Source organism: Drosophila kikkawai, chromosome 3R (genome assembly GCF_030179895.1).
Source record: "Drosophila kikkawai strain 14028-0561.14 chromosome 3R, DkikHiC1v2, whole genome shotgun sequence".
NCBI classification, from domain to species: Eukaryota; Metazoa; Arthropoda; class Insecta; order Diptera; family Drosophilidae; genus Drosophila; species Drosophila kikkawai.
The window spans coordinates 4,048,576-4,061,765 of NC_091731.1; the positions used below are offsets into that span (position 1 = coordinate 4,048,576).

General features: G+C 44.1%; 1 long non-coding RNA gene across 1 annotated transcript; it reads left to right on the forward strand.

The window, feature by feature from the left end:
- The first annotated feature begins 258 nt into the window (after positions 1-258).
- Positions 259-1,258, forward strand: LOC121501859 (uncharacterized). Its single transcript, XR_005990700.2, has 3 exons — positions 259-455; positions 508-872; positions 927-1,258. It is a non-coding gene; the product is annotated as an uncharacterized lncRNA (long non-coding RNA).
- The last annotated feature ends 11,932 nt before the right edge of the window (positions 1,259-13,190 follow it).

Genomic DNA, 13,190 nt, shown 5'->3' on the forward strand with positions numbered 1-13,190 from the left:
TGCAATTGCAGGCCGTAATATAGGCCTCGCAAGCCACCGTTTGTGGGGGGCTGGATAGCCCAGGACGTGACTGGACAAGACGTCCTCATCCCGATGAAAATTTTTTTTTTTTAACTTGGGCGCCATATTGTTACGGAACTGCATATTCCCTGGGCAATGCCGGACTAGCTCAGTGGATGCCCAGGGGGGGTAGGAACCTATGCCCGCAGTCCGCACAACAAAACACCGATTAATCGGACGTCTCAACAAAACTCCTCACTAACAGATAACACATCTCTAACAAACAAAAGTAAACAAACCAAAAATTGACGACTTTTGCGGAATGGTGGCATAGATGGAGTCGCCACGACGCTCCCGCCCAACCTGTGGTGCCTCCGGTGTGTCTAGGGGCACCACCCATCTCCGGCGGACCGGAGTCTAATCCAGGCGGCTCGACGGCCGGCCCATCTCCCCAGGTAAATACTTTTTACTCAAAGTTCATCGTGTTTAATACTTTATAAATTCAAGGTATTTAAGGCTAACATTGGCAGAGTACATATTTGTAACCCAGGTAACACCTCACTTGCTCCCGGCGAGAGCGTGGCCTCAGCCAGGGATGCGCTCGCGCCAAGGCTGCCAAGCAAATGTTTCCGGATATCGCGGAGGAGAAGCGGCGCTCCGCCAACACACAACAGGCCACAACCTGGCCAAAAGAATTTGCTACTTCCAACCTGATATCCCTACTGGAGCTCCAAGAGAAATAAAAGGGGAGAGGGTTCTACTTCGATTTTGGTCCAGCTTCTTCACCCCGAATCGGCCCTATTGCAGCCTTGTGTTGCACAAATCCCGGACCCAGGGACTACAACAACGCAGAGGACAAATTACGGCGATACGTGAGTTTACAAAAAAAAAATACATCAAACACTAATTAATTAATTATATCTTAGCAACTAGAAGGCACTATTGGCGACCCGCAAATGGCTTCGGTGGCCTGAGTGGCCAGAAATCGTGACGACTGTTGGCGACGGCTAGCCCGAGGAAAGTAGGGCCAGTAGGACGCAGCCACGGCCACGTCGATTCGGAGAAGAGGCAGAGCCAATGGATGTCCCCAAATATGGGTACGAAAAAACCTGCCGGTTCCGGACGGCGCTTAACGGAACGGACTCACCGGATTCCCGTTTGGCTCGATAGCTGGCTCCGTCAACGGCTGCTGAGAGGCTCGTTTGAAAATTTCCCTCACTCCTCTTCAGAATATATCCTCCCCAGAACGTCGGCGGCGGGTAAGATTCTCCGTATAATTTCACCAATTTTCAATAAAAATCGCCGTGGCCAGCGATTGATTCACTGCCACGCTGAAATTAAACGTTTATTTAATACCACGCTTTTGAATCTTTTCACTTTCACCCACGTTCTTCAGGTAATTCCTAGCCGCCCAGGAGATTAGCTGCTTTTCGCATTGACTTTTCGTTGCTACTGCCGGCTTCCATGTTGCCTATCCCTCCCTATATAGGCTTCGGCCTGTCACCCGAGTTCAGACCTAGGAACCGTTCTTTTTTCGGTGCAACGGCCGAGGCCAAGGGTAAAAACCATTTCTCTTAATTCCCTTGACCAAAGCCCGTTACCTATTCCCGGTTCGCTCTTTTGAATCCCTGCCCCCCTTGGTCCTAAAGATCCTGTCTCTATCGATATATCGATAGTCCTCCAGCCCATTCCGATTGAAAATGCAACACACTTTCCAACCCCACAGTATTTTTCGACAAACATTTATTTGTCCCCGAATAATTGATTCTACATATTTTGTCTCGGTTCTATTTCAAATCGATAAATATAATTTTGTCGATTAACTCTGTTTTCCTGCGCTTATCCAGCGTCCCTGTATTGATTTAAAAATCGATAACATCCTTTTCGAGTATTATTTGTTTATTTACGCTTATCCAGCGTCCCTGCACTTATTCCAAATCGATAAATATAATTTTTTCGATTAACTCTGTTTTTCCTGCGCTTATCCAGCGTCCCTGTATTGATTTAAAATCGATAACATCCTTTTCGAGTATTATTTGTTTATTTACGCTTATCCAGCGTCCCTGCACTTATTCCAAATCGATAAATATAATTTTTTCCATTAACTCTGTTTTCCTGCGCTTATCCAGCGTCCCTCTATTGATTTAAAATCGATAACATCCTTTTCGATTAATTTGTTCTACGCGTTATCCAGCGCCCCCATATCTTTAAACCGGGTACATCCGTGCCAACGCGTTATCCAGCGCCCCCATATCTTTTGAACCGAGTACATTCGTGTCAACGCGTTATCCAGCGTACCTGTATTAATTGGAAATCGATAGCATTTTTTCGATTAATTTGTTCTACGCGTTACCCAGCGCCCCCATATCTTTAAACCGGGTACATCCGTGCCAACGCGTCATCCAGCGCCCCCATATCTTTTGAACCGAGTTCATCCGTGCCAACGCGTCATCCAGCGTCCCCGTATTAATTGAGTAGCGATAACATCTTTTTCGATTAATTTGTTCTACGCGTTATCCAGCGCCCCCATATCTTTAAACCGGGTACATCCGTGCCAACGCGTTATCCAGCGCCCCCATATCTTTTGAACCGAGTGCATTCGTGTCAACGCGTTATCCAGCGTCCCTGTATTAATTGGAAATCGATAGCATTTTTTCGATTAATTTGTTCTACGCGTTATCCAGCGCCCCCATATCTTTAAACCGGGTACATCCGTGCCAACGCGTCATCCAGCGTCCCCGTATTAATTGAGTAGCGATAGCATTTTTTCGATTAATTTGTTCTACGCGTTATCCAGCGCCCCCATATCTTTCGAACCGAGTACATCCGTGTCAACGCGCCATCCAGCGCCCCCTTATCCTTCAAATCGATAACCATTTTGAACGCTTTATCCAGCGTCCCTGTATTGATTTAAAATCGATAACCATCAATTTTGAACGCTTCATCCAGCGTCCCCGTACTAATTGAAATCGATAAAATTTTTTCGATTAACTCGGTTTTTTTGCGCTTATCCAGCGGCCCCTCTCCGAACCACGTCAAAGTCGATAGACTACCTCACTCACTTACATTTTCCGGCTCCTACGAGAGCTTCATATGCCAATTGGTGACGGTGAGGAACCAAAATCCTTTTTGGCCGTTCTAAGGAAAAAGAGTCTCACAGAGTCAGGGAAAAGAGTGAATCTACTGTGCCTTCCAAAAGCGAAAATCCCTCTCGCAGCAAAGGCCCATTGACAACCGCAACTCCACTAAGATCTACGAGCACGTCGCTTGAAGTTCCACGGTCTGTTCCATCCACAAAAGCCGCAAGGTCAGTCGTATCTCCCCACTTCACTTCACCATAACCGATAGGGTGAGTCAGTTTGAAGCCAGAATCAATACCAATGAGGACACAAATCCGTCCATCCACACGAGTAGGGTTCGACTCGAGCAGATCAGGGCCCTCTGGGACAAGGTGGAAAAGGAATATGAGACGTGCTCCGAAGTTGTGGCCAGTCAAACCTGCAAAGACAAAATAACAGCCATGCAATCCAAGTATGACGACTGTTATACCGTTTACGAGCGGTGCGCAGCAAGCCTCAATGAGATCATTGCAGATTCACGCGCACAACAGTCTGTTCAGTCCTCCAATCTGACGCCGTCTCAGGGCGGATGTCACTTACCTCCAGTCGAGTGCGAAGTTTTCAATGGTGACTATGTTCAATGGCCCACATTTCGGGACCTTTTCTCCGCCATCTATATACGCAATCCTCGGCTTTCAGAAGTCGAAAAACTGTTCCATCTTAATGCAAAGACGAGCGGTGAGGCCAAATCCATTGTGGCCTTATCTCCGTTGACCAATGATGGTTTTGAGTCAGCGTGGAGAAACTTGCAGAATCGGTTCGAGAACAAGAGGCTGCTGGTCAATAGCCAATTAAAGATCTTGTTTAATTTGCCTTCTGTTGCCCAGGAATGCGGAAAATCCTTGAAGCATTTAGAGAGCACAATCCAAGGTTGTTTAACGGCCCTGCAATTAGCAAGAGTCGAGACCACGAATTGGGATTGCCTGCTTGTTTTCCTGTGCTCGTCCAAGTTGCCAAAACTAACTTTGGCTCTTTGGGAACAGTCCCTGCTAAGTAAGTCAGAGGTTCCACTCTGGGCTGAATTCCAGGCCTTCTTAAAAGATCGTCATCGAACGCTTGAGGCGATTGAGGAGTTCAAGCCAAACGCGAGCGTTCAATCCAGGGCACTGAGGGCTGACAATAGCTCGCGGTCGATCCAAACCTTCGAAAACAGAGTTACGGTAAGCCCGCAATCCTGTAAACTCTGTGCACAAGAGAACCATCCACTCCGTGTATGTCCTCTATTCTTGCGAATGTCAGTCGCAGATCGAGAGAGACATGTGAAACAGCAGAAGTTGTGCTTGAACTGCTTCGCAAGAACGCATCTGCTCCGGGACTGCAACAGCACGCATAATTGCTACACCTGCAGTGGACGTCACAATACTCTCCTGCATCGAAGCGGCCCTCCTCCAGTCCATTCAGTGGTTATGCCTGACCAACAGTCCCATCCATCCACAGCAATCCAGCAACATATACAGTCCACTCCATCGACGGGTCAAGCGAATGTGCAAACGTTTCTTGCCGTTAACACGCAAGGGTTCCTCCTGAGTACGGCAATAATAGAAGTTTGCCATTTGGGCATCAAGTACTCAGCACGGGCTCTCATTGACTCAGGTTCCAAGGCAACCTTTATCTCAGAACGGTTGTTCAACCTGATTAAGTTGCCTTATGAGTCCATCCAAGCGCAAGTTTCAGGGGTCAACCTTTCCGTTGCAGCTCAGCCCCGTAAGCGTTGTCAATTCAGACTAGGTTCTCCCGTCAAGCCCCATATCCAAATTGAAACCTGTGCGTATGTGCTACCACAGTTAGCCGGGAATCTCCCATCCTACACTATACCAGAGGATTCATTAAAGGATCTTCCACCTCTGCAACTAGCAGATCCAGATTTCTACCGGAGCTCGCCGATTGACGTGCTTATTGGTTCCGATATCCTGCCATCAATCATTCTCACAGCTCCCATTCCAATATTTGTGGACCAAGGGGTCAAGAGACCATATTCGGGTGGACTCTTTGCGGTCCTATTGCAACGAGTCCCATAAGCAGAATCTGTTCTTTTTCAGCCCGATTAGCAGTGACCGAGTCCAAACCAGGCAGCATCCTCACCAAATTTGGGGAGGTGGAGGATGTTCCAGTGAAGTTAGTAAAGGAATCCACCTCGGTTTGCGAGGAGAACTTTATCCGATCCACCAAAAGAAGTGAGGATGGAAGATATGTTGTTTCGTTGCCCTTTAAAGAGCCGGACAATATTAAGCTGGGACATTCCAGACCCATCGCACTAGCTCAGTACCTCCGAAACGAAATGCGATTAAGTAAAGATCTTCCATAGAAGGTGCAGTACGACTCAGTCATTCGAGAGTACTTAGACTTAGGTCATATGCACCAAGTCTCCCCTGACGACTCTAGCAGTTTTTATCTGCCTCATCACGCTGTCTTCAAACCAGATAGCACCACGACGAAGGTTCGCGTCGTGTCCAACGCTTCCAATCCCTCATCAAACGGGAACAGCCTCAATGATATCCTTCATGAGGGGCCTGTACTACAGTCCGATCTGACTATTCAGATTCTAAAATGGCGTTTCTTTAAGTATGTTTTTAATGCGGACATCACAAAGATGTATCGGCAAATCCGGGTCAATCCTGATCACACGCGCTTTCAGAGAATCTTATTCCGCAACAAATACGGTGAGCTCTGTGACAATGAACTCGACACAGTCACCTTCGGCGTAAATTGTGCGCCCTTCCTGGCCATCAGAGTGCTTCAGCAGTTGGCTCAGGACATCCGAGGCCAATATCCTTTGGCCAGCGACATCATTTCGAATTTTATGTACGTGGACGATGTGCTCGCAGGGGCTCACACTCGGCAGTCGGCAGTTTTAGCCATTAAAGAGCTTCGGCTGGCTCTCGAGAGTGCCGGTTTTCCACTGCGCAAGTGGACCTCCAACGAAAGGAGACTCCTACAAGCGATTCCGAGGGAACATTTGGTCAGTGCAGACTTCCTTGAGCTGGAAGATGCCAGCACGGCGAAAACTCTCTTCCATCCTGCAGCCAAATTGCAGTACCAGGACGCGTATGGGGCTGCCATTTTCATCCGAGTCGAAACGACTGATGGCTGGTGTACCCATCGGCTGACATCCAAAGCCAGAGTTGCTAGTCAGGTCCATATCCATACCCCGCTTGGAGCGGTTTTCTACCTTCGACCGCCACAACACGGGGCGTCATCCGACGACCAGCTGCGAAAATTATTCGCCTCCCAATGGACGGCCCCACTGACCATAGTGACTCCTCAATAGATTAGTCCTTCGAATTGACATTTACTAGTCCTAAGTTGTGTCATCCAACGTCGTCGTTCCGTCCACGTGTCTTGTTCATCCTCATCCATAACACTTCATTTTCATATTTATCCATTTCTCTGTTTTTAACGTAGATCCGTGTATACAATGGCTCCAACGACCCACCGAAATCCTCGTCGCTCATCCGGGAGCAATGTATACAGATGTCGAGTCTGCGGGAGAGTCCACGCTCTGAGGGTTTGCCAACGGTTTCTCCAACTGCCGGCTGTGAAGCGGCTCCGCGCGGTACTAATTAACCAGTACTGCGCGAACCGTCTGGCAAGGAGGCTCATCACACGCTGCTGCACCTCCACACTGGGCAGCCTCGCTCTTCGCGGCCCCGACAAAGGCGCAACCCACCCTCGGATTCTCGGCCTCAGCGGCAGCCACAGCAGCGCCAGCAGGCGCCTGTATCCGGACCTCGGCGGCCCGCCACGCCAATGGATATGTCTCCATCCCGCAGCCGGTCGCGCACGCCTATCCTGGCGCGCACGAGGGTTAGCATCCTCTCCGGACGGTGTTCCCTTTCGTAGATTGCAAGTATTCCTCTTGCGAGGGGGGGAGAATGTTCATGCTGAACAAGGGGCAATATCGCCAGGGGAGCATCTCTGGGGAAAATGTACCTGTCGCCATATTAGTGGTACCTCTCTTTTATTACTCTGAAAATAAATTCCAAAGAAGACGGATCGTTTTGTCCTCCTCATCATCATATCGAACTCTGCCATCTTTTATTGGGAAATTTCTGGAATTGTACTTGCCACGGCCCCCGACAGCTTCAGGCTCTAAAGTTACAAGGATACGAGTTTACCATACAGCATCGAAAAGGCAGCAAAAATATTGTTCCCGATGCGCTTTCGCGAACCTATACTGAAGACTTATCCGCTGTCGAGTTACCTCAGTTTATCGACTTAAAGTCCCCACATTTCCACTCATCCCTTTATCAGGATCTACGAGAGAAAATTGAAAAAGGACTAGTGAGTGACGTGAAAATAGAGGATGGTCTAATATTTCGTCGAATGGAGCATTTAAATGACAGCAAAATTTCAGATGATCAAGCGTGGAAACTCTGGTTGCCCTCAGAATTAGTACCGAAGGCGTTACAATTAGCCCACGATGATCCGTTATCTTCTCACGGTGGAATAAATAAAACCCTCGAGAGAATACGTCGCTATTACTTTTGGCCAAATTTAGTGACAGATGTGCGGAACTATGTTAACCAGTGTGAAATTTGCAAAATTACTAAGCCATCCAATCGATCGCTAAGACCGCCCTTGACAAAATCTACTGAGAGTCATAGATTTTTCCAAAAGCTTTATATAGATTATTTAGGGCCGTATCCACGATCGAAGGCAGGTCACATTGGAATATTTATAGTAGTCGACCATCTTACGAAATTTCCTTTCTTGAAACCTGTAAAAAAGTTTTCCGTCGATGCTATTTTGTCCTTTATCGAAGAGAATCTGTTTCCCTGCTATGGAGTTCCCGAAACCATTGTTTCGGATAATGGAGTCCAATTTAAGTCGAACGCATTTAAACAGTTGCTATCCAAATATGGAATAAACCACGCTTTCACGGCAGCGTATGCCCCTCAAGGGAATGTGTCGGAACGCGTAAATCGTTCGGTAATATCTGCCATTAAGGGGGTCTTCTCATTGGGCAACTTTTTTTTTCGATTTTTTTTTTTGCATTTATTTATAGCATGGGATGGTGTGTATATGTCCCCAAAAGGATTTTTAGAAATTCGAAATACTTTAGAAGATACAGCCTTTTTTGTGAAGCAAGTTCTTCGCAAAATGAGCTTTTTTCAAACTTCAAACGCGTTTATCTCGAAACCACGTTTTTCGAACTGGCGGCCATGATATCTCCAGTTCAACTGAACCGATTTTCATGAAACAAAGTGGAGTCGACGCAGAATTGTCACCATTCTCGGGTGACGGAACAGATTTTTTTTTAAATTTTTTTTTCTATTTTTTTTTTACACTAAACTACAAAAAAAAAGCCCGAAATCGAAATTTTTTTTGAATGGCCGCCATTTTGTTTAAAAAAATTTAAAAAAAAATCTGTTCCGTCACCCGAAAATGACATCAATTCTGATTATAACCCCGTTTTTATTTTTCATTTCGGACGCTCTGGAGACCCTGAATCGTGGCCGCCAGGACGACACCTTTTTTTTCGACCACCAAGTTTGAAGTATCATTACTCTTTGAACAACCCTCGTATCGAGGCAAGAACAACTTTTTTAGTTACTTTGAACATTTTTGAATACAATAAATAAAAAAAGTTTTCAATTATTCTTTGCGTTTTCAAATAAGAATTTTTTTAAAAAGGGTCCAAAAAACGGCTTTTGAATGAGAAGACCCCCTTAAAGCGTATGTACACCCTAACCAAACAAACTGGGATGAGAATCTAAATAAAATCTGTTGTTCTCTTCGTTCTAGTTTCCACACTGCAACGAATAATACCCCTTATCGCCTTGTTTTTGGTCAGCAGATGATCACCCATGCAAGCACGTATGAGCTTTTGCGTCGCTTGAGCTTGTTAGAGGATCGATCTATCGTATTTAACAAGGACGATTTTTTTGATCTGATGAGAAATCAAGGCAACCTTCACGTACAAAAACAATATACCCGCAATGAAAGAGCGTATAATTTGCGAAGTAAAGTTGCTTTGCGAAGGGCTTCAATGCAAAATTAGCCCCAACATTTGTGAAAGGAAGAATAAGGCGGAAACTAGGATCAGCGTATTATGAAATTGAAGACATGCAAGGAAAGCTAGTTGGCAAATACCACGCTAAAGATATTAAGCAATAGGTATTTGTGCCAAGCGTGTATCTCCCTTGTTGAGCCCCCAACAAGTGTGATTTTAGCGGGGGGGAATTGTAGTAGCGCTTGTCACTAGCGACTGAGCCATCTAGCGGCTGAATTCAAACTAGGCGCCATATCGGCTAGTATGATCAACAGCGCCACCTATGGGCGGAGTTGCAATACCATAGTTAAATTTATATCGCATACTTTATTTTATACTAGCCCCAAAATACAAGCCTGGGCTTAGCGTAAGTGCAGCTAACTTTGCGCTGCCAATTTCCTTTTCCTCTAAGATCTTAAGCCGGACAAACGTGGTATTGTTAATTAAAAATTAATCCTCCACCTGTCCGCCAATCTAAAGTGTTTGAGTGTGCCAGACTCAAGGTATGTACTGGATACATCATTATTTCAACCCAGAAAACTAATAAAAATTAATTTATTAGTTTCTGGCACTTTGTGCCTAATTGAGGATCGACTTGCCTCGAGGAGCACCCCCCCGGCAGTACTACGGCCAACTGCGCCCAGCGGCAGAACGGCTAGCAGAGTCCGAGGTCTGCATTTTGGTTCCGTGGATCGGAGACCAAGCCAAAAGTCTGAACTTGGCCATCGAGTTCCCAATTTTTCTTCGGCCAGCGGAGCCCCATCGTCCAACAACAACAACATGGGAAAATACCCTAACCTCCAGCATTGAACAACAACAACAAGTGCAAATAACTTCAAGCTCCGCTTTGCATATTTTTCTGTACAACAACAACTAGTGAAGATAACCAAAAGTTAGGCTGAATAGCAATAACAACTAGGGACTATGTGCCTTCCTTAAGTTTTGTTTTTGTACAACAACAACAAGTGAGAATAACCCTAATAACACTAGTGACAACAACAATTAAAAATAACCTAATTCGGTGCCTGAGTCAACAACAACCACAAAGGAAAATAATTTAATTAAATATAAATAATTTGATTTTTCTTGTTTGCCCAATCTTAAATAACAACAATATGAATTAATTAAAGTGGCACAATAGTGGATTAATTAATCTTCGACTATATTATTTTCCTGAATTATTTTTATATTTTTTACAAATTTAATAGTATAAATTTAGATTGTGAATGTGAACGAGAAGAAATGAGAAATGAGGCTCGAAGTACTGTGAAATAAATAAAAATAATTAAGTCTATTTGTATGATGTAGTTAGCAAGGAAAAATCCTTTTATTTTTTTTTATTCTTTTATTTTGGAGAAAGATCTTTCGCCGAGGAAATAATGGATTACTGTAAGTCACCCAAACTCTTTATTATTTAATTTTATTATTTTTATTTGATCGCCATTTCTTATCCTTTAATGAATTAATATATTAAATAATGTAACTTTAAATATTAAAAACAATTATATACTTCTCTTGAATTCGTAAAATACCTAGTAACAAAATAATAATAACGAAATATAAATAGATACACTGAAAATAATCAGGGTGAATCAAAATGAAAAGAACTCTTACTTAATTCTTTATTAATTTTAATTATCATATTTAATTTTCGGTTAGTTTCTACTGTATAAAATAAACGCCTTCTCATTATCTCGTCATAGTTAAATGAAAGAAAAACTAGTTAAACGCGAAAGAAAGCCAAATGCAGACAATTTCATGAAGTATTATTATTAAATCTCGTTAGTAATTAAATTAAGTTCTTATGTTAATGCCAACCCAAAATGAATTCTATTTCTTCTATAATTAGTCCTTAATAAAAATTATAATGAAGCGTGAGTAGACGATTTTCTTCAGGAATCATGGCAATCGGAAGTGGAGCAATGACGTAGCGGTTCCACAACCGATCAAGGGATCGCCTAATATCCTTTAGGAACACCTAGCACTGGCGATCATTGGTAGGGTGGGGATAACGCGGCTCAATACCACCTGAGTTGGCGCATACGGTTGTGCAGGACCCGATGACTTCCTCTCTCAGACTATTTCCCTTTTGCCTCCCTCTCGATAGTGACACTCATGACCAATGACTACACCAATACCCGCACGTGAATTTTATTTGTTATTGTGTATACCCGCGAGCAATGAGCCGAAGATTAACTAGGGAACCTCCCCAACGCCCGACTAACACTGAGCCGGAAAATTATCACGTGCTCTGCGAATAGGACTCCCCGACCATCCGTTCGTTTTCTCATATCCCTGATCCTTTTCGGATATGTACGTTATATGCTACATCAGCTAGTGGTTGCACCTAGTAAATTGCGCATCACTGTATTGTTTACTTTATGAAAGCTTAAAGCTCACATGCATAGCCGAAAATGCAGCTTTTTGTCTATGTGATCATTTTGCATTATTCTTTTCTGCACGCTGTTCTTCGCCAGTTCTATTGCTTCTGTATAATTAACCGCAACCACACGCAAAATCGCTTATCAAGCTTTGTACAGTAACGCAACCGCTCACCGCCCGCAACCCGCTTATAAATATTGTAAGCCCTCTAAATCATTAATAAAACTTACAAAACTAAGAAAATACATAATACAGTCCACTCATTCACCGCCATACAAATTTTGGTCCGTTCGAGTAGCCGGATACCCGCGTTTATTTGTGAGTTTTCCTCGCGCATAAAAAGAGACCAATTTTCGCCATGAATTCGATAATGCATCGAACAATTCAACAACGTGGTGCCTGTAAGGGGCAACTAACTCGCACCCTGAACAGCGCCACGAACTTTGCACATAGATGTGTTTGTGTGCAGACATTGCAACATAAACTACAGCGTTTAGTTGCTACTTTCAACCACTTTATGGAGCTCTCCGATGACTTGTCGTTTTCAAGCGACATATCTCCGCCGAACTAGAAACGACATATCCTTCTGTGTGGCCTGAGCATGCAATTGTTCATGAATTCGAACACAAAAGTACTCCTCGAGCTCGCGGGCCTCAAACTCCTTCAATTAGGCCTCCAAAAAACTAATAGACTCTTTTGTTCTTCACTATCAGAATGTTCGTAGTTTACTTGGCAAGCTCAGTAGGCTGCACGTCAATAGTGTCTCTTTCGATGCCAATGTTATTGTCTTTACAGAAACATGGCTCAACTCCTCTGTGTATGACTCTGAGATTTTTTCAGGGAACTATACCATCTTTAGACGTGATCGTCCTATACGGACAGGCGGTGGTGTTCTCATTGCGGTTAAATCCGATCTGGTTTCCAATATCATTTCTAAAACTGACACTGATATAGAGTTTGTGGCGGTTCGCATCCAAGTTTATGATTATTCTATCTACGTTTCATGCTCGTATATTCCACCTAGGTCTGATACCGATATTTATATGCAGCATTTATCCTTAATTCAAGAAATTCATTCTTCCCTTGGTATTAATGACCACCTTATCGTCACGGGTGATTTTAATCTGCCCTCCATTTCCTGGATGCCCTTACCTGATTCAAATGTTCTTGTCCCCACCTCACCCCACGATTTAATTCATGGTCTCATTGACCATTCATTGGGACAAGTAAATTTTGTAAGGAACTGCAGTAATAACGTCTTAGACCTCATCTTTGTCTCTGAGTTTGCCAATGCCTACGTCACTAGAATTGACCCTCTTTCTAGTCCTGAGGACGCTTATCATCCCACTTTGGAGCTAACCCTCGAAGCCTCCACTCCATTATTATTGTGTCCGGAAGCTGAGCCTGCAACGTTTCGTTGCTTTTGAAAAGTTAAGTTTACAGAAATGAACCACCACTTATCCTTAACGGATTGGACTTTCTTGAACTCCACAGAGGATCCCTCAGTCATTGTAAGGCGTTTCTATGAAATAATGTACTCAGTTTTTGACATGTATGTCCCTTCATTTCCCTCACCAGAAGTTTCTTATAAGCCCCCTTGGTTTTATCGTCGGCTTTCTTATCTAAAAAATCTGAAATCCAGACTGTTTAAAAAGTACAGCAAATCTGGTCTTCAAGTCGACCATTCGAGATATTTA